Source organism: Vombatus ursinus, unplaced genomic scaffold (genome assembly GCF_900497805.2).
Source record: "Vombatus ursinus unplaced genomic scaffold, bare-nosed wombat genome assembly UNPS02008961.1, whole genome shotgun sequence".
In the NCBI taxonomy this organism is placed as follows: Eukaryota; Metazoa; Chordata; class Mammalia; order Diprotodontia; family Vombatidae; genus Vombatus; species Vombatus ursinus.
The window spans coordinates 15491734-15512032 of record NW_020948739.1 but is presented as its reverse complement, the minus strand read 5'-3'; the positions used below and the strand labels follow the sequence as shown (position 1 = coordinate 15512032).

At 35.9% G+C, this 20299-nt stretch overlaps 1 protein-coding gene across 2 annotated transcripts in view; it reads left to right on the top strand.

The window, feature by feature from the left end:
- The window catches only part of RSPO2 (R-spondin 2), a 258597-nt gene that overhangs the window by 98250 nt on the left and 140048 nt on the right, over positions 1-20299 (top strand). The window contains exon 1 of one of the 2 annotated variants that reach the window (XM_027849993.1): positions 19896-19927. The exons of the other annotated variant lie outside the window; for it this stretch is intronic. The gene's annotated coding sequence lies outside the window, so the exon portion shown is untranslated. Of the gene's footprint in view, positions 1-19895; positions 19928-20299 lie in introns of those variants that run through there. 2 annotated transcript variants of the gene reach the window in all.

Here is a 20299-nt window from a genome sequence, read left to right as displayed (position 1 = left end):
GAGGTGATTGGTGGATTCTTTCAATTTCTATTTTACCCTCTGGTTCTAGGATAATGGAGCTGTTTTCCTTGATAATTTCTGAAATATGATGTCTGGGCTCTTTTTTTAATCATGGCTTTCAGATAGTCTAGTAATTCTTAAATTATTTCTCTTCAATCTATTTCCAGATTAATTGTTTTTTCTGGTGAGTTATTTCACATTTTCTTCAATTTAAAAATTTTTTTGACTTTGCTTTATTATTTCTTGATGTCTCACATAGTCATTACCTTTCCTTCGCATTGTTGTTGTTGTTTAGTTGTTTTCAGTCGTGTTCAACTCTTCATAATCCCATTTGGGATTTTCTTGGCAAAGATATTGGAATAGTTTGCCATTTTCCTCTCTAGTTCATTTTATAGGTGAGGAAACTGAGGCGAAGGGGTTAAGTTACTTGGCCAAGGTCACACGACTAGTGAGGCTAGATTTGAACTCAGGTCTTCTTGACTCCAAGTCCAGTGCTCTATCCACAGCACCACCTAGTTGCTTCTAGTTTCCACTCGCTCAATTCTATTTTTTAAGGAATTATTTTCTTCAGTGAATTTTTATGCCTCTTTTACCATTTGGCCAATTTTATTTTTTAAGGTATTATTTTCTTCAGTATTTTTTTCTTCTTTTACCAAGGTGTTAATTTTCTTTTTATAATTTTCTTGCATCACTCTTTTCTTTTCCCAATCTTTTCCTCTACCACTCTTGTCTCTGTCTTTATTCCTTTTATCTTTGAGGCTTTGCTTGTAGCTGTTGTCATGTAGTTGTTTTCTTCTTAGTTTGGGTTTTGATCTTTCCTGCAATAATAGGAGATTTTTATGGTAAAGGTTGTTTTTTTTTTTGGTTGTTGTTGTTTGCTCATTGTTCCAACCAATTTCTTGACTTTATGTTAAAGTTGGCCTTTGCTCATTTGTGGGGGTGGGAGAGGATAGCTGAGCACTATCCTAAACTTCAAGCTTTTTTCAGCTGCTGTTTTCAGAAGTAGTTCTGGGGTTCATAAGTTTTTGGTGCTTCCAAGGTGGTGTGATCTGGGGAGAGGTGTGGTCACAGCTCTCTTGGTTTGTACTCTAGTTTTTACCTAGGAAGAGCTGCTGTTCCTCTTCAGCCACAAATGTTAGCACTCCTCTTGAAACTGTGACCCAGAACTGCATGTGGGTAATAGAGTTGCCAAAACAGCACCTAGTCCTGTGCCCAGTGTCAGTTCAGGGTCCCCTGTAATCTCTTTCTGACCAGTTGTCCAAACCCCTTACCATCTCTGAGCTGAGAGCTCCCCAGGCTACTGCCAGTGCGGCTGTTGATGCTACCTCCAATCCCCAGTGCTGGTGCTTTCTGGGCCAGTTCCCACCCCAGTGTCATAGATCTCTCCTGCTGACCTCCTAAATTGTCTTGGACTGGAAAAAATATCTCAACTTGACTTTTTGTTGACTAGGCTCTTCCAGAATTTGATTTTGAGGCCTTTTCTTATCTCTGGAGGGGAATGTTGGGAGCCCAAGGCTGGGTGGTTGTCTCTAGTCTCCTATCTTGGCTTCAGTGTCTTACTTATCTTCACTAAGGACTGTGCTTAGAATAATTCCTGAACAGATAGAGAGTAAAGGGCAAGAAAACAAGCATTTCCCTAAGCTGAACATTCTCTCAGAGGTTTTCTAGCAGAAGGAGAAACTGGGACACTGACTGGTAAGGTATAGTATGGGAAAGGGGTCTAGAGGTGAATATATTATTCCAGATATAGAATGAATGGCACAGAGTAAAATAGGACTATTATTTTGCCTGAGCTAAACACTTTGCTCTAGTGTAGCCTGAGATTACATTGGGTTTTGTTTTGTTCTGTTTTAGCTGAAGTTATGCTGTTGACATATAATGCTTGTGGTCAAAAAAAGATTGCAAAAGATTTTTTTTTCATAACAATTGTTTCTAAGTCAAATCTGCTTGATCCAATAGGTATGTATTTACTTTTTAAAAACTGAAAGCAAGACATTATGTTTATTCCTGCTAAAATTCATCTTGATAGTTTTGGCTCAACAATCTAGTCTGAATTTGTATATTAAAAAGGATTTAGCCCCACACTTGCTTGGTAGGCCTTTTGCTTACATCTTGTCAATTCCCTGAACCATGACTTTGGATATTATAAATATTTTTCACCATTTATTCCCCAACCCTAAGCTTGTACCTCCTTCCTCTCTAGCAGGTGACTTTAAGAAGTAAAGGGAAAGGGAGTAGGCACTTATTAAGCACCTACTGTGTGCTGGGCACTATGCTAAGCATTTTACAAATATTATCTTGTTTGATTCTCAAAACAGTACTGTGAGGTAGGTATTATTATTAACCTAATTTTACTTTTGAAGAAACTGAGGTAGGCAGAGGTTGAGTAACTTGCCTAGGTTAGTGTCTGTGGTTGGATTTGAACTACTCAGTTCTACTTGGCTCCAGGTCTTGCTCTCCATTCATCATGCTACCTAGCTGCCTTTATTATTGCCTTGATCTTAATGAAATACAGGTTATTTTATTTTATTTCTTCAGTACTTTCTAAAACCTCTTTACCTGTCATTTATTCTTGTTCCAGTGGCTCTCCTATTTTCCAAGACAAAACTTTCTAGTTCTCCTAAGAACTTACCCCATCAGACATTCTTTCATCTTATTTCTTTCTTCACTTTTTTCTTCTCAAGTGCCTATACTTGTCTTCCCTAATCCCATCAAAATCCCATAGAACCATCCCTTGACCTTGTTTACTCCCTCAAGCCACTGTTTTATCTCTGCCTCTTTTGCCAGGCTTTGAGGAATAATAGTCTATGGTCTGCTCAACTTCCACAGTCTTCCACCCATAATCTGGTTTCTTCTTTATCAAAAATGATCAGAATCAGTGGATCAGTGGTCTTCTTTTGTTCCTCATCCTCCTTAATCTTCTGTACTATTTGCCATTGATCAGCATTTTTGAGACATTCTCTCATTCCAATTGCTAAGACTCTCGTACTTTTCTGATTCTCTTCTTCTCCATTCCATCTTGGGCTCTAATTAACAATGTTGACAATAGTAATATAATAATGATAGTAATAGTAGCTAACATTTATTTGATAGGTACTGTGGGCCAAAGTATTACAGTGTTTTACAAATGTTATTTCATTTGATCCTCACAACAGCCCTGAGAAGGTAGGTGTGATTATTATCCCCATTTTACAGAAGAGAAACTAAGGCAAAAAGAGGGCAAGTGATTTCCCAGAGTTACACATCTACTAAGCATCTGAAGTCAAATTTGAACTCAGATCTTCGTAACTCCAGACCTAGAGTTCCTGCAACACCTATGTGTCCTCTAAATAAATGCTGTCAAACTCAAATAAAAAAGAGAACAATAAACTGTACATAAGGATTCCTGTGGACTGCATATTGACTCAGAAAAATCACATATTAACATTACATATGTATATTGTATTTTTAGTTACTTTATTAGATATTTTTCAATTACATTTACAATTATTTTCTGGTTCAGGCTGCACACAGCAGTATTGCTGGTTTCATGGGCTGTGTGTTCACATCTGCTCTAGCCCATTAAAAGTAGATGTCTTCTAGGACTTGATCTTTAGACCTCATATATTTTTTTCTCTCAATTCTCTCTCTTGGCTAGAGTATTCATTTGCACATTTTTAACTATAACCCATAAGCTAACGATTCACAAATTTTTCCACTTGGAAAGACGTTTCCACTTGAATGTTTCACTAGTACTTCAGATGCATTGTATCTAAAACCCAAACTCATTTCCCCCTAAAACATACTTCTATGTTTGATTTCTTCCTGCCAGTGATGTCATCATCACCCCAGTCACCTACACTTGAGAAGCCTAGGAGTCTCTTTGAAGTCTTTCAAATTGTATTGGTTTAACTGTCATAGCATCTCTTAAATTTATGACTTCTTTTTTATCTTTATCATTGTCTCTACATTGAAGGTTATTATTACCTTTTGTTTATACTATTCTAAGAACCTCTTAAGAAAAAATTTCCCCTCCATCCTCTTCCTCAATACAATCCTTTTAATGTACTTCTTCCAGATTAATCTTTTTGATGTTCACTTCTGATTAAACTATTGTCTTCACTTGTTATCCTTGGCCTACCAAATAAAGTCTCATAATCCAGTCCTGTTGTACCTTTTCAGGCTCCATACTCAATCCTTCATACATTCCACATTCTAGCCAAACTGTAATACTTAGCATTCTCCAAACATATCCTCTTTTTCCCTACGCCATTGTCTTTGCTAATGCCATTCCTTTTTCTTGGAATGTCCTCCTTCAGATACAACCGTAAATTGTCCTAAACTTCTGAGGCACAACAAAAATGCTACCTGTTTCATGAAACCTTTTTTCCCTTCTTCCATCCTGGGCAAAAACAAAATAATACAAAAAAGTCTGAATTAATCTTTCTGTATTCAGAACTCATAGCCACTTGCACCTTTTAGTGCACTTAACACATTCTATTTTAATTATAGTTATTTTTTTAAAAATTAGATTGTAAGAGCTTTGAAGGCTAGAACCATGTCTTTATTTTATAGCTCCCTTGGCACCTTTTTTTTTTCTAACTCAGATTTTCGGTAAGTATTCAAGTTACTCTTTCATTATGATAGCTTTGTCTCCCTGTCTTGTTTCATCCACTACTTTGAGAGGGCCCCATAGGACTTTTAATATTTTTCTTTGTGCATGAGCAGGGCGGGGCCAAGAATAGAGAGGTTAATTAAAATATTTAAGAAAAGAGGAAAACAAATTGCTAGTTGTCTAGTGTTCAGTGGTTCACTCTCCATGGTGCTGCCTCACTATGACTTCCGTTTTTGCTTCCTACCTCTCCCTCTGGCTTTCTTATTCTTACTCTTCCTTCTTGCTTGGCAGTCACTTTCCACCAGGCATTTGTATACTAAATGTTAAAATGTTTAGTGATCCCATGTTTCTGGTGGAAAGCATAAAATTGATGGATACCACAGGCTTCAAACCATAGCCTTTTAATAGCCTCATATGAACAATTTTGTCCCTAAAATTGTTTAAATCTCATTTGTGTAGATTTCTGGACCCTTTTTTTCCTCAATGGAAATAATCACTAACTTTGTTATAATTGTGTGTGTGTGTGTGTGTGTGTGTGTGTGTACATGTACATGCATGAATGAAAGATACAATGGCATAATGACTAGAGAACCATCTTTGGAGCCATAATGACCTGGATTCAAGTCATTACTTTGACATATTACTGGCTGTACAATGTTGTCCAAGTGGCAACCTCTCAGTTGAGACACTATAAATAGCAAAGAAAATGCTGATTTGCATTGGTAGAGGGAGTTTCTTCACTAAGAGAATTCCCTTTATTAATGACAATACAGGTCCACTCTTCATGTCCTGTCCCTATGTTTTGTATATCTGAGTCAGGTTGGAAAAAAGGTTTTACTTTCTATATCAGATTTTGCTCTCTTCTTCTCCCCCTCTCTCCTCTACCATAGATAGTTTAAAATTCAGTTTTGATCATATCTACGGTGTACTGAAGCCTTCTAATTACATAGGTATGCTTGCCATTACTTCAAAGGGGACTTTGTTAGAAGAGGGTTTGTCTTCAAAGACTTCATGCAGAAAGAAGAGTGGCTCATTAGTAGGCAATTGCATGGCCTGTGGTTATGTCTTTTTCCTTTGAACTAGTCAAGTGGGTCCCCTATGACACTGCACAGAATGCTTTCCATGACACTGACAAATACCTTAGGTGAGCTTATGTTTCCCTATTTTACTTCACTTAATGTCTCAGAACATGCAAAAAGTTGTCTCCATAGTCGCATCTGGCCTAGTCATATATAATTTTTACATTTATGTGACAGATACCTATCCCAGGATAGTCTTTGAAGATTCATTTAGTTTTGCCTAAGTAAATGGTTTCTAATGGTCAATAAAAATACTTGTATCTGTATCTACTCTGCACCTCTCAGTCTGCTTTGTGACTGTAAAGATATAGTATGCTAGAAAAAATTATCTGTGCAAGCATGCCTGTTCCTTCCTGTCACAGATTTTCATGAAGTATATGTTGAATGCATGTGTAGACTATTTTCATTTAAGGTTTTCTACAGATAGTAGGTGTATATATAGGCCTATGTTGTAGTTTAGTAATTTTCAGTTGTGTCCAACTCTTTGTGACTCCTTTAGGGATTTTTTGGCAAAGATACTGGAGTGGTTTATTATTTCCTTCTCCAGCTCATTTCAGAGATGAGGAAACTGAGGCAAAAAGGGTCAAGTTACTTGCCCAGGATCACACAGCTAGTAAGTCGATGAGACCAGATTTGAATTTGAGTCTTCCTGACTCTAGGTCCAGTGGTTGATCTGCTATGTCACCTTGCTGCCAGGAGGGATTGTTTTATTCATTTGTTTTTTAATCAGTTACCATGTTTGGGCAGTGGTAAGCAAAAGCATCATCTGTATTATTTTTTATTTTGGAGGGATCTTCTCACATTTAGAGAGATTTTAAAAACCAATATCTTAGTAGCTTTAAGACTACTGAATCCCGTGCTCATCCTCTTTCCCCCTCCTACTCCAAACATTAGGTCAGATTCAACTGTAGATGCACATTTTTGTATCTATAACTATACTTTGATTTCTTTTTTGACTTATTTTTTATTCCTAATTTATGGAATAAAATGTTCATTTCCATAACATAGCATAATCAAAATATGATTGAACAGGAAGCTGAAAATCTATTATGTATAACTTGCTGTTCCATTTACATATATAATATATATAATTTATATAAAATAATTTTCTTTTTTCCCCATTTTTCCTTCCGTCCCCTCACCTTAGAGATGGCTACCGTTAGACACAAATAGGTGTGTGTGTGTGTGTATAATACATATATATACATACATGTATATGTGTGTGTGTGTAAAATTATTCTATACATACTTCTATTTATTTTCTTGGATGCAGATAGCTTCTTTATATGTCCTTTTTAATTAATTAGTTTATTTGTAACAGTCAAAATGACTTATTTGCTCAAAGTTGTTCTTAAAATAGTATTGCTGTTGTATACAATGTTCTCTTGGTTCTGCTCATTTTGCTCTTCATTATTTCATGCAAATCTTTCCATATCTTTCTAAGATCATTGAACTCATCATTTTATATAGCAAAGTAGTGTTCCATCACAATCAAACACCACAATTTGTTCAGCCATTCCCCAATTAATGGCATCCGTGCAATTTCCAGTTCTTTGCCACTACAAAGAGAGCTGCTATAAACATTTTAGAAAATATAGGTTCTTTTCCTTTTTCCCTAATCATCTTTGGAAATAGACCTAGTAGTGATATTGCTAGGTCTAAGGGTATGGACAATGTAATAACTCTTTGGGCATAATTCCAGATTGCTCTCCAATACATGAGTTTTTATAAATATCTCTCTTAACTCTCCCCCCCCACCCAAGTGATGTTGCCTTTGTATCAGGGTAAAGCAGTTTAAATCAACTCACATAACAACTATTTTGGATTGTGTAATTATGTCCATAGTCTCCTATCTCTACAACAAATGGAAAATAAATTATATATATGGTAACTAGCTTCCTGTCTAATATATGGTAACTCTTTTTCATTATTTTTATTTTAAAATTATATTATCATTGGATGCTTTCCATGTTCCAGGTGAATTTCCTATCAGCCTTTATGGATGGAATTTTCACATGGGGAATTATCTACATGGTTGAAATCATAGATCCAGACGAATCAGTTTATGTAAGAATCATATTACCAATTCTTGACTGTCCTGAGGGCAAGAATCAAACTGTATTGGCTTTCTAAATTTGACATCTTTCCCTAAGCACGTAGAAGTGTCCTACACTGAAGTATGACTCAGAATTATGTCTTTAAATGAATAAGTTAAAATATATAGGATTACTAAGGAAATTATATATGTGTATATATATGTATATATATGTATATCTGTTTCTGAAGATGTGTATGTACACACACACACACACACTCATATATTTCAAATATCAAATCAGTTTCATAGATCCCAGGTCAGGAAACCCTACTCTGTTTAAGTGGTGATTGTTCTACTCCTGATGACTTTACAAAATCTTTGTTTCCTTTAATAAAGGTATGAGTTATTATTTTAGAAATCAAAGTAGTACTGCTACTAATGAAAATAACTAACATTTATTAAAGTTTATAAAAATTTACATACATTCTTATTGATCATAACAAGCCCAAGAGGTTGCTACTATAGATGCTATGTATATATATAGATACATGTGTTCTATAGATGACAGAGCTGCTATAGGGAAGTTGTGGCTTACCTACAGTTAGTAAGCCACTGAGCCAGAAGTAAAATTCTAGTATATTTGAATATAAAATGACTGCTCCTGAACACATTTTAAAATATACGTGTAGCATAAAGCCATCTCTGTTGTAGGGGGAAATTACTTTTTTTTTAGAAGAGAAAAAGAATTACATCTAATCTTGACAAGTAACTAAAAGTTGTTGTTTCAGTTCAATCTATATTATCTGTATAGACAATCTATATTAACTGTATAGACATTTGGCTGAATCATTAGCTGGTTAGCCTGAAGAGCAGTGACTTTGGGCTAGAGGGGATAGCGGCTCTCTGGATAAATGGATTATACCCTTTGAATTTTGATTAGCTGTTACAGTATGCTAACCACAACTGGTGTCTTCATGTTCTCAACCATCAGACTACACGTTACATAAGCCCACTTTTAATTTGGGTGGGTCAAGAAATAGCTATATTATGAAAACACTTCCTCTTCAAATTTCATGACAAATTGGAGATGATGTTCACTGCCTTGCTTGATTTAAGAAAGTTGATCTCTACATCAGTAGATGTATTTAACATACTCCAGCCTACCACAGTGGTCTGTGATAGCTGCAGGTGTACTTGTAAAGAATTAAAGTCAACAAAAGTTTTAAAAATACCTACTTTTTGCAAATTATGTTGCAAAAACAGTGCCAGCTGCCTTCAAGAGACTTTATTATGGGGAAATAACATGATAATCAAATATAAAATATGTACAAAAATATAAAGTAATTTCAAGGAGGAGAGAGAAGGAGGAGGAGAATTCAAGATGAGCTGAAAGAAGGTAAGAGGCACCAACCAGTCTTCTAGGAAAGCGTGAAAATAAGTACAAGAAGGTGAGGAGAAATCCAGGATGTGTTAGAGTTGGGGAGATCAGCTTAGTGCAGTCCATGATTTTGAATGCTGGGATTAGGAAAAACTGAAAAGTAGCACCTTGAAGGGTTTCTGATGATTGAATACTATGCCAAACTATTTTTAGTAACTTGTAATTTTTTATTCAAATATATTGATTTGCTTAATTCCACCTCCATTGACTTAAGAGGCTCTCCTAAAATGTCTTTTTTTTTTTTTAAAATCAAGGCTTGGTTCAATGCTAAACAATATGTGGACTGATGATTACTTGCTCCTGTACTTCAAGGACATGTGATTTTGGCCATGTGGAGACAATGGCCACAGAGATAGATCATTGCCCCTTTAGACTTCAATAGGCAGTCTTCGGGGGCTGCAATCACTGGAAAATTCATCACCCTGTGGCCAAATCTGGGAATGTATCTCTCTGACTTGAATGGGATTTTGTATTAATGATAAAAGTGCAAATAAAATTGTTCCTGATTTAGCTTTGCTTCTTAGACTAGACGTATTCTCCAAAATATGGAGTAAGACCAAATTTGATTTCTAGCTGTAGAATATGTTTTAGTGCTTGTTATGTGAATATGGTTATATTGAATTGAGTTTGTGTGTTTCTATGCATATAATCTTCTCAGAAAACCTAGTTAGTAGTTTAATTCCTACTTTTCATCCTTACTAGTTGTGTGTCCCTGACTGAGTCCTAACCTTTAACTACTTCAGGCAATTTCCTCTACTACTGCTGTAAACTGATTGCTTTAGGTAACTCCCCACTCCCACCCCCCAGCTGATAAAAGTTAGAGATTCATGGTGTATCGTATCTATCACATTGCTTCTTTAAAAACAAAATGAAATTGTCCTGCAAACACATGGAGTATCCTGGAAGCTGTTCAGTTCCCTCATCTTGACCTTTTATTCACATTTTATCTTGGACTAAGTGTAACAGTTAAGGGCTTACATTTCAAAGCCCCTTGCTACATAGATTTGGGCCAAAAGGAATAAGTAGATCAATAATGTATATAAACAACATGGGTGCTGAATACCCAAGTTCAAAATAAAGCTTTTTCTGACAGATTTTGCATACAGGTACTAGGAGATAAATATATATGATGTTTTGCTTCTGGTTTTGGTATTGTGCGGCAGTTACTTAGCAACAGTAACATTTTATAAACCTATTACTTTGTAACAATTTGCTTTTCATTAAAGTAACTGCTTTTATTTTTGGTTCCTTACTACAACGGTGTATGGTCCCAACTTAAAAAGACAGAAGCATGACCCCAGGTCCTTTCCACATCAAAAGAGAATGTGTTCTTTCATCTGGGTAGTGTCTGGAGCAGTTATTTATGACTCTGCCCCTTCTTGTTGTGGGCTGAAAAGTCACAGCTCCAAAAAGCCATCCTATTTGGCTGTCCATTTATTTATTTATAATTTTATAACTCAAGACAAGTGTGGCAATAGTTAAAAGTTAGACAATCCATCCTTTAAAAAGAACGTATTATGGAGACAGCTGAATTTGTTGGGGAGGTACTTTTGGGGTAACCTGAGTACATCACACACAACTTAATATGCTTTGAGTAGGGCTGAGAAAAGCCAGAGACAGGGCAGTTGGGCATGTATACCCTTGCCAGCAGAGGGCTTTTATGCCTCAGGTATATCCCAAATATTGTGTTGGAGTCTATATTAAAAAAAAAAAAAGCTTGTCTAATGTCTGGTATTATAGGTGCTCAAATACTCACTTGGAATTGGTATATCTTTAAGGATTTGTTTTTCACATTTAAATAATTGGATTATTTTCTTACATAAACATAGTATTTTGTGAGAGAGTAGCTTTCCAGGCCACAATCTTGCACTTTTTTCAACTCTGTTCATATTGGAGCCACCATCAATGCCAACAGTCTGTCACCATTTCCATAGGGGACTAATAAGTAGGCTGTAAAAGCTAAAGCCAAGACTTGGCATGGACAGTGTGCACTCTCCAGCAAGGGGGAAAAAATCCTCATTGCTTAAGTTATAGTATTATAAACACTCACATGAAACTTACTCCTTTCTTTTCCTTTCCTTTTTTCTTTTTCTTTCCTGTTTTCCACTTCCTTTTTCTTCTCTTTGGAAAGCTGTGTAGATTTTTACTCCTGCCACTTGGCTACTTGAAAATTTTTCTTAAAAATAAAAGTTTCACGTTTTTTAAGTCACCAGATTTTTTTTTTTAAATGAAGAAAAACATAATCCCTAACCTCTGTACTCTGGATTTGAGGAAGAGAAATGTATAATTAGCTTTGTCAGCTTGAGGGACAGAAGCTTTTAAAGCGTCAGTCCTGTCTTTCTTTCCCTCATGAAAGGCAAATTCAAATCATCTTACAAACAAGATTTGATACTCTTGTACTTCCTTTTATGACCAAGCACCATGGTTCTGCTTGGTAAAAATATTTTTCTCATAAATTCATCAGTCAATAAGAAAAATGAATATTAGAGTGAATTTGAATGAGTATGACCTTCCCCTCCGAATGTTATCTTGATTTAAGGGGGAAAAATAAAATGTTAATTGATTCTATCATATACATCCATCCACTCACACAACCACAACTGTGGTGTAAGACTTTCATCACCCTCCTCTGTGGACTATTGAATTAGCCTGCTGGGTGATCTCTTGACCTCAAGTCTCTCCTGACTTCAGTCCGTCCTCCACGTAGCAGCCAAAGTGATTTCCCCAAAGCTCAGTATAACTGTGACACCACCTTTGTGGTCACTTGTGTCCTCTTCTTCATGACACCATGGACCATAGCACCTCAGTGCTCTCCAGGGGGTTTTCTTGGCAAAGACACTGGAGTGGCCATTTCGTCCTCCAGTGGATTAAGGCAAAGGGAGGGTAAGTGATTTGCCCAGTGTCACACAGTAAGTATCTGAGGTTGGATTTGAACTCCAGTCTTCCTGACGCCAGACCTCTATTCATTGAGCCACTTAGCTGCCTCCACCCTACTCCTCAATAAATTCCAGTTACTTCTTATTTCTTGTAGGAAAAAAAACATAAATTTCTTTGGCATTTAAAACTCTTCAAAACTTGTCCCTTTTTTGTACTTCTGGTTTTCTTATACCTTACTTTCATTTATCTACTGTATAATCCAGCTCACACACAGTATTGTCTCCCAACTACACTGGCTGTCCTCCCTACCTGGAATGTTCTTTCCTCATAGCCAGATCCTGGCCTTCATGGCTTCCTTCAACACATAGCTAAATTCTACCTTATGCAAAAGATCTTTCCTCATACTCTTTCATACTACTAGTGCCTTCCTTTTGAGTTTACCTTCCATAGATAGATAGAGCTTGTAAGTGCATAATTTTCATGTTGTCTGTCCCCTTAGAATTGTGATCTCCTTGAGGAAAGGGGCAGTGTTTTCACCTTCCTTTGTATCTTCAGTGCTTACTACACAGTATCTGGCCAATAGCGGATGCTTAATAAATGCTTGTTTACTATTGTACAGTTGTTAGCCTGTGATAGAGCATTTACTAATTTTGACTTACTATATGCCAGGCTTTGTGCTAAGCACTGGGAATACAAATATGAGAAAACATATATAGGCTCTTGATCAGAAGCTGACAACAATGAATACTGGTTCTAAGGGCTGCTATACTGATTTTCTTGGTCTTTCTGATGACATTAACTCTGATACATCTTCAGTTCCCTATGAGTTAAATGCAAGTGGCCTTATTTCTACCATACTTTTAAGTCTATAAGCAAGTCTATTCTTTGGGGGTGTCTGTTGTGGCAAGAAAAAGAAAGCCCCCTAGATTAAAAAAAAAACCCTTATTGTGAACATTGCTGACCATTAAGTGTTTCTATTGATGAGATATTTTTCTCTGATAATTGATGTTCCAAAAATATTTGTAGCCAGGTAATTTTAGAGTCAATCAGCAATCATTTCCTATACTTTGTGCCAGGCCAGGAGAATATGAATTTAAAAAAAGTAAAACTGTCCCTGAGTTTATAATCAACTGATGGAGAAAAATGTAGGTTTTGTGTGAACCTCATGTGTAGGTATGTATATGTGTGTATGTATGTATATATGTGTGTGTGTATATATATACGTATATATATATGCTTATACAAGATATATACAAAACAAAAATATAGTTAGAGAGGGACGGAAGTCATTAGCAGCGGGTATAATAAGGAAAGGCTTCATGTAAAAGATGGTACTTTGAACTAAGCTTTGAAGGAAATTAGGGGCTTCATTAGGTAAAGGTGAGGAGGGGCAGCCCATGCAGAGATATGAGAGATGGATTGTGATGTATAAGAGAAGGCCAGTTTGGCTGGATTTCAGAGTATGTAAAAGAGTAATAATAAGACTGGAAAGGTGAATTGGAATGAAGACGTGATATAAAAATCTTTTAAAAATTTAGTTTTAAAAAGTAACATATGCTCTATCTTGAACAACTAGATCTCTCCCTCTCTCTCTCCCCCCTTCTCCCTCTGTCTCCCTCTCCCTCCTTCCCTCTCTCTCTCTCTCTCCCGCCTCATTCGTATTGATGACAGTGCAGATTTCTTTTGTTTTAGAAATGTAGAGATTTATATTCCTTGCTACTTAGAGGCAATATGGTGTGGTTAGTGTCATAAGGCAAGGATTAGTCCAGGATCTGCTACTTAATAACTGTATACCTTTAGGCAAATCAATTAACATTTCAATTCTGTTTGTTTTTCCATAAAATGGGATGGTGATTCATGCTGTACTTCCTTCTCATTATTGTAAAGAAACTTCAGAGATCATATATGTATATATATATATATATTTTTCCATAGCACTTGATGGAAAAAACAACAAAACAAAACCAATTTTACATTAAAAATCACTATGCAACCAATCTGATTGCAAATAAAATCTATAATATCTGTTGCATGAATAATTATTTCATTGATACATTGTAAAATGTATAATCACGTAAATCTGGTTACTCCCTCTAATGATGCAGATTCCAACCTGTCTATGCTTTCTCATCCTATTGGACTCTTGGCTATGTCCTTTTTTAAAAAATATTTTATTCTGAACTTAAGAAATAAAACAAGCATTTCCATAATATAGTAGAATAGAAAAAATATGATTTTACATGGAACTGCAAATCTATTATGTACAAGTTGCCATCCCTTTTAAAATCTATAATCGTTATTATGTAACTTTTTTTTTCCCCTTTTTCTTCCCTTCCTCCCCTCCCCATAGTTACTATTAGGCACAAATATGTATTTATATATGTAAAACTATTCTATACATGCTTCTACTTATTAGTTCTTTCTCTGGATGCAAGATGATTAGAGAAAAAGGAAGAGAACTTATATGTTCTAAAATATTTGTAGTAGGTCTTTTTGTGGCAAAGAACTGGAAATTGCTGACATGCCCATTAATTGGGGAATGACTGAACAAGTTGTGGTGTTTGAGTGATTATTATTTAAGTATCTAGAATCACTATTGAGGAAATGATGACATCAATAAGAAATTTTTTATATGGATAAATGTTCTGGATAAAGAGACAGTGTTGAAGATGTGCATGGTCAAGAAAGGCCTATGCCACACAACTAGCTGCGTGGATATCTGTTAAATGTTTTTCCAAAGGTTTTTTTTTTCCAAGTGTTAATCTTCAATTTACTGCTTTGACTTAATTATTATAACATGTGGCAAGAGAAGCCCATGTTGCCCAAACAGAAGCTCCCTGTCATTCTTTCACTAACAAGGTTTCCATCTAAAAGTGTGGTATTTGGAGAAGAAAACCCTAAATGATTCTTGAATTGAATTGGGTGTTGGTGGAATATTGCCAGTGGCAGAATGCTGGGCAGTCTTCACTTTGGAGAGCCAGTGGTCCTGTTTTGTGGTGGCAGCAGTACTGGCGGCATTAGGGATTTCTTCTGCAAATGGCAGGGAGCCTGGGACTAGAGGCTATCACCCAGGTGGAATGAGCAGAGAACTGTGGGTTTCTTTTTTTTCCTTCCATTTAGAATTTTAGTTTCAGATGAGAAAGTCTTTTTTTTTAAACAAGAGAATGAAGATAATTGAGCTTTGTCAGAAGAGTGTTTTTCAACCAAATTGTATCATTGTTCCCTTCCCCAGCCAGTTATTTAGCATTTTATTATCCTAGCCAGTGGAGGCATAAAGAACAAGGAGAACAAAGAAAAAAGTAGAGCCCATAGGTTAGTACTCTCCCAAGTAACTTCACCTGCAGGAGATGATCTGGATCAAACTCCTACAGGACCACACAAACTGGACATGGCATAGCTCCAAAGAAGACATGCTATGCAAGTTTTTTCTTGTTCCCCACCCCTTCCCAACTTTCCAATTAAGTGACTGAGACTCACATCTTTCCTTTTAACTCTGAGTTGCAACACTGAATTGGGATTCAGCAGAGGCCCAGTGGATGCTGTTTTTTTCCAACCTGCTGACCAGGATCCTGTTACATGCCTGTCAGCCACAGCGCTCTTAGGTGACATTGCTAAGCCCTAGCTTACATTACTGCAGACACAAGTTCTGGGGGATGGCAGGGTACAGATTCTTGACGAATGCCTCTTTGTGTACCATTTTGAAGGCTGGTAGCTGTGCATTGAGATTTAAAGGGGAGATTAATTGAATGGATTTTACAACAGTAAAAGACTATGGTACTGAAGGCCTGCATCACCCATCTCTCATTAGCATAACACACCTCACACTACCATGATGGTAACTAAGGAAAGAGCTAATTGTGGTGGTGGTGGTGGTGGTGGGAAGTGTTAGAGAAAGGGTGCTCTAGCACTTTCCCCTGACAATGAGCTCTATTGATCTCACCTTCCAGATTGAGACTCAGAAAAGTGGTATTACTTGTAAGAATTTATATTGGGACTAGAACACAGGGCTTTAGACTTTTAGAGCTCATTTAGTAACTAGCACAGTGTCTGCGATTAAGCAGGTGCTTAATAAATGCTCGTGGGTTGTAAGTGGCAGAGTCAGGATTTTAACCTGCATCTTCTAATTCTAAACCTGTCACCTTTACCACTACAGCACAAATGGGAACAATCCTACATAGACTTCAGAATTAAACAAAATAATTTCTTAATATGTTTTATATCTATGTGCTTCTCTCCTACCTCAAAACTATAAATTTGCAATGGAAACAGTCTCTGTCATGCTTAAGCAGGATATCTCCTCCTTTGATCTAGCACAGTGCTCTGCACACAGTATATGCTTAATATTTGTAGATTGTATTTGAGTAAGGCTAAAGCAGATAAGGAGAAAAGTGGTAGAGTTTTTGAGGTTAGAGCCTTTTTACTATCAAATTCCTTGGAAAACTATGCAATTGGCTATGGACTAGAATTCATTAATTTGTTTCTCAGGCAACTAAATTAGGTGATGGATTTGTAATAAATTAAAATAAATGAGATAGTAATAGAAAAAGGCCCCTAAGAAGCATGGATGAATAGAGACAGACAGGAGACTGTCTCTAGGAAAGTCAGAGCTTGTGTTTTCTACTTCAAAATGTTTTTAGAAAATTAACAAAATCATCATTGAAATATAGTTGAAAGAAACTGGTTTGTTTTTGGACAGAAAGATCTTTCAGATTTAGTTGCATCAATGAAAGATTTTTTTTTTTGATGACAGGGCAAGGTTACTAGTTTCAGAACTCCTGAGAGCCTTACCTTTGTGGGTGCCTTGGTACATTTTGTAGGCTTATGGTGTAACTAAATAGTTTTGGTTTCTACAACGTTAATCATATAGGAGGCTGTATTTTTGGTGGGGGTAAAACATCACGTTAAGCATTTAAATATTTGTTATATTAAATTAGTTTAGTTTTAAAAATACCCATTGCCACATAGGACAAAGGGGATTTTGAGTATTTTGATAAATCTCCACTGTAAATATCTTAATAGTCAAATTTAGTGTGGAAACTAGACATTAGAAAAGGTGTGGGAGTAGTGAAACATTAGATTTTTGCATTTTGTAAATTTAATCATAGTATATAGTCTAAATGGATTGAGTATTTTTCTCTTCTCTTTCTTTCTCTTCCTCTTCCTTTCTGTTTCTTTCTTATATTTTCTTGCATCTCTATAACTAATACACCATGCCAGCATAGAAAGTATTTCAGGATATTGAAATTGGTTTTGGTATACAAATAAGCAGCCTCAGTCACTGATATTCTGACTACAAAATATTTCCAGTATGGTCCAAGAAGAACACTACCATGATTTGTATCTGGCTTAAGTTTGTGGTTTATTTTTGGGAAAGCAAGATTATCTGTTTAAACAGCACAAGTTTTAAAACATGTGCCAAAATGGTTTCTTAAGATATGGCTTTTTTCAGCAAGCAATAGATTAGGTTACATAATCCAAACTTAGAAACAAAATGGTCATCTTTATAGAAATTTTTTTTAACAGATCTTTAGAGATACAGGTAGAGCTTGGGCAAAGATGAATTAAGTTACCAATTTAAACATTTATTTTTTTGTTTCACGTGCAGCAAAATGTTCATAGTGATAAACTATCAAGCTTTTTAAGATTTATTATGTTCAGTTGTGACCAGTGTACATGTTTTAAGAAGCTGTTTTTAATAGGTATCTCCAACTCTGTGTATGTAAATCTAAGCAAGCTGTCCCAAGGCTGAGTATTTATCATTTGTATGAAGTCTTTATGGCTCATAATTCATGATCTTAATGACTGAAGTGAGTTGGGGGCTGGTAACTTAAGATATTTCAGTATTTTCTTGCCAGTATTTATAGATTACTAATTCACAGAAGCCAAGGGTTATAGCTGAGTGTTCAGCACAATGCCAAGCACAATACTGTGTGAGATACACACTTAATGCTCTCTGATGTTTCTTTAAAAAATATTTCATTAAAAAACAAACAGATCTCATGAAGGAGGAAAATGAATGTTAGCCATTATTGTAAGGTCCATTGTTGCAGCTCCATAATAGTTGCCTATTTTAATTAAAATTCAGAGTATATGATATCATATGGGTAGATTCAACTTCATGCCAAGTTGCCAATAATTCATTGTTTAATCCTGCTGTCAGAAGCAGAAATGTGCACCCTTTGTCAGAAATGGATGCCTTCACCTAGAAGGAATTTAGATTCCTTCTTACTTGGCAGAAGCAAAATCCAGAAACAAGGAAGCACTTAAATGTCTGGAGTCTATTGGAAACAGATGGGCATTCAACACCTACATAAAATGTTCTATGGAGTAAAATGTAAATAGCTGGATCTGACTTAACAAATGAGACTTAAAAACAGAACCTGAAGATCCACAAAAAGTTGATTTCTTACTCATTAGAGTTAAAAATTACAGAAATCAAGGGGGTTGGAAATAAGATGAATAAATCTGACTCATGGTGCTTTCTGTCATAATAAAATTGACTTAATAATAAGCAGAAACCTGATGTAGTGGTTAGAGTGCTGACCTTATAGTCAGGAAAACTTGGGTTCAAATTTTGCCTTGAGATCTAATAGCTCTGTGTCCATGAACTAAGTCACTCAATCTCTAAGGTTATCAATTACAGATGATTGCTTGTCCACATTGATGGAAGGAGTTGCTTCACTGGAGGTTATCCATACTGATGAAATCACAGGTTCCCACACCAAAAAACAAACACCGCTAAAAAACCCTTCACTTTTCTATTGAACTTTGAGGTTTATAAAACACTTGCTTCAGTAACTATACGAAGGTAGAAAGAAACATCACTCAGGCCCTATTACGTTTATGCTGCTGAACTTTTAAATCTGTATTTATTTATTTCTCGAGGAATGATGTTTGTATTCTCTAAAAATCATTGTTTTTCTCCTTTGGGGGCATTTAAATGTTGCAGAATCATGTGTTTGGCCTTGCTCTTTGGGTGGATCTGGGTTTTGAGCTGTTTGGGTTGGACTGTTGCAGTTCTGGGTCTCAGCAGGTTTCAGGGTTGGAGAAGTTGAAGCTTACTAAGAGACAAAATAAACAAGATCATCAAAGCAAGAAATTAACTTCTCTGTTTATTCACCTGCACAGTTGAGCCAATCTCAGGGCAATAAACAGAGATATTCTAGATATTAAGATTCTGGCAAAATAAATTACTTTAGCCAAGTGTTTAAAGTTTTAATTCTTCCTAGTTTTATTTCTTAAAGTTTAGTTTGTAGCCCTTATATAGCACATACAGGTTTCCTGCTGAATGTACCATATACAATCTGTGGATATGATAGCAGATTTGGGGAAAAGTAGAAGGAAGGACTTTGGCAAATGATAGCCAAATAAACCACAAATGTCTTTGTGTGGTCTTATGCCACAGATTGTATTTGATTCTTGAAACATGCAGTCGCAAACTTCAGGAGTGATATACTCCCCTTGAGTTAGTCATGTTGACGTTAATAAGTACCTTTTATGATAGAAATCTTTCGAAAGTGATATTTTATTTTTTCCCAATTGCATGTAAGTTTTTTTTAACATTTTTTTTTTAAATTTGAGTTACAAATTCTCTCCCTTCTCTCCCTCCTTGAGACAGCAAACAATTTGATACAGGTTATATGTCTGAAATATGGTTGAATTCAAGTTTGGAAAAAGATAGATATTATGTTAGGTTTAGTTATAAGAAGTCCTTTATAAACCTGAGGATAATCCATGTCAATAGGTATAAAAATACCTAAGTAGTCATCCTGCAATTTCATCTATATCTTCTAGTGTTTCTTGGAATCTTAGAGATGAAAAGACCATTTGAGATCCTTTCATCTGATCTATACCTGAAGCAGAAATGCCCTCTATTGCATCCCTGACAGTCTCCAAAAAAGGTAAGGAGATTTACAGTCTTGTCAGGCAATCCAATTTCATTTTGGGTATTTGTAATAGTTAGGAATTATTTCCACATATTGAGTTAAGATATCCCTCTCATTGCTTCTTATTATACCCTCTGGGGTAAAGCAAGAGAAGTATATTTTCTTTAATGTAATAATGATTATCTCTTTGCCCAAACCCCAGTTTTCCTTCTCCTGGCTGGACTTAACAACTCCTTCACACCATCCTCTTATGGCATGCTTGCTTTTCTCATAACCATACTAGCTGTCTTCTTTTGCAGTGCGTATCAGTTGTGAATGAATGTCCTTATGGTGTGGTCTCAACAACCTTATATAGAATTTCAGAGGTAATCTAATCAGGGCAGAATG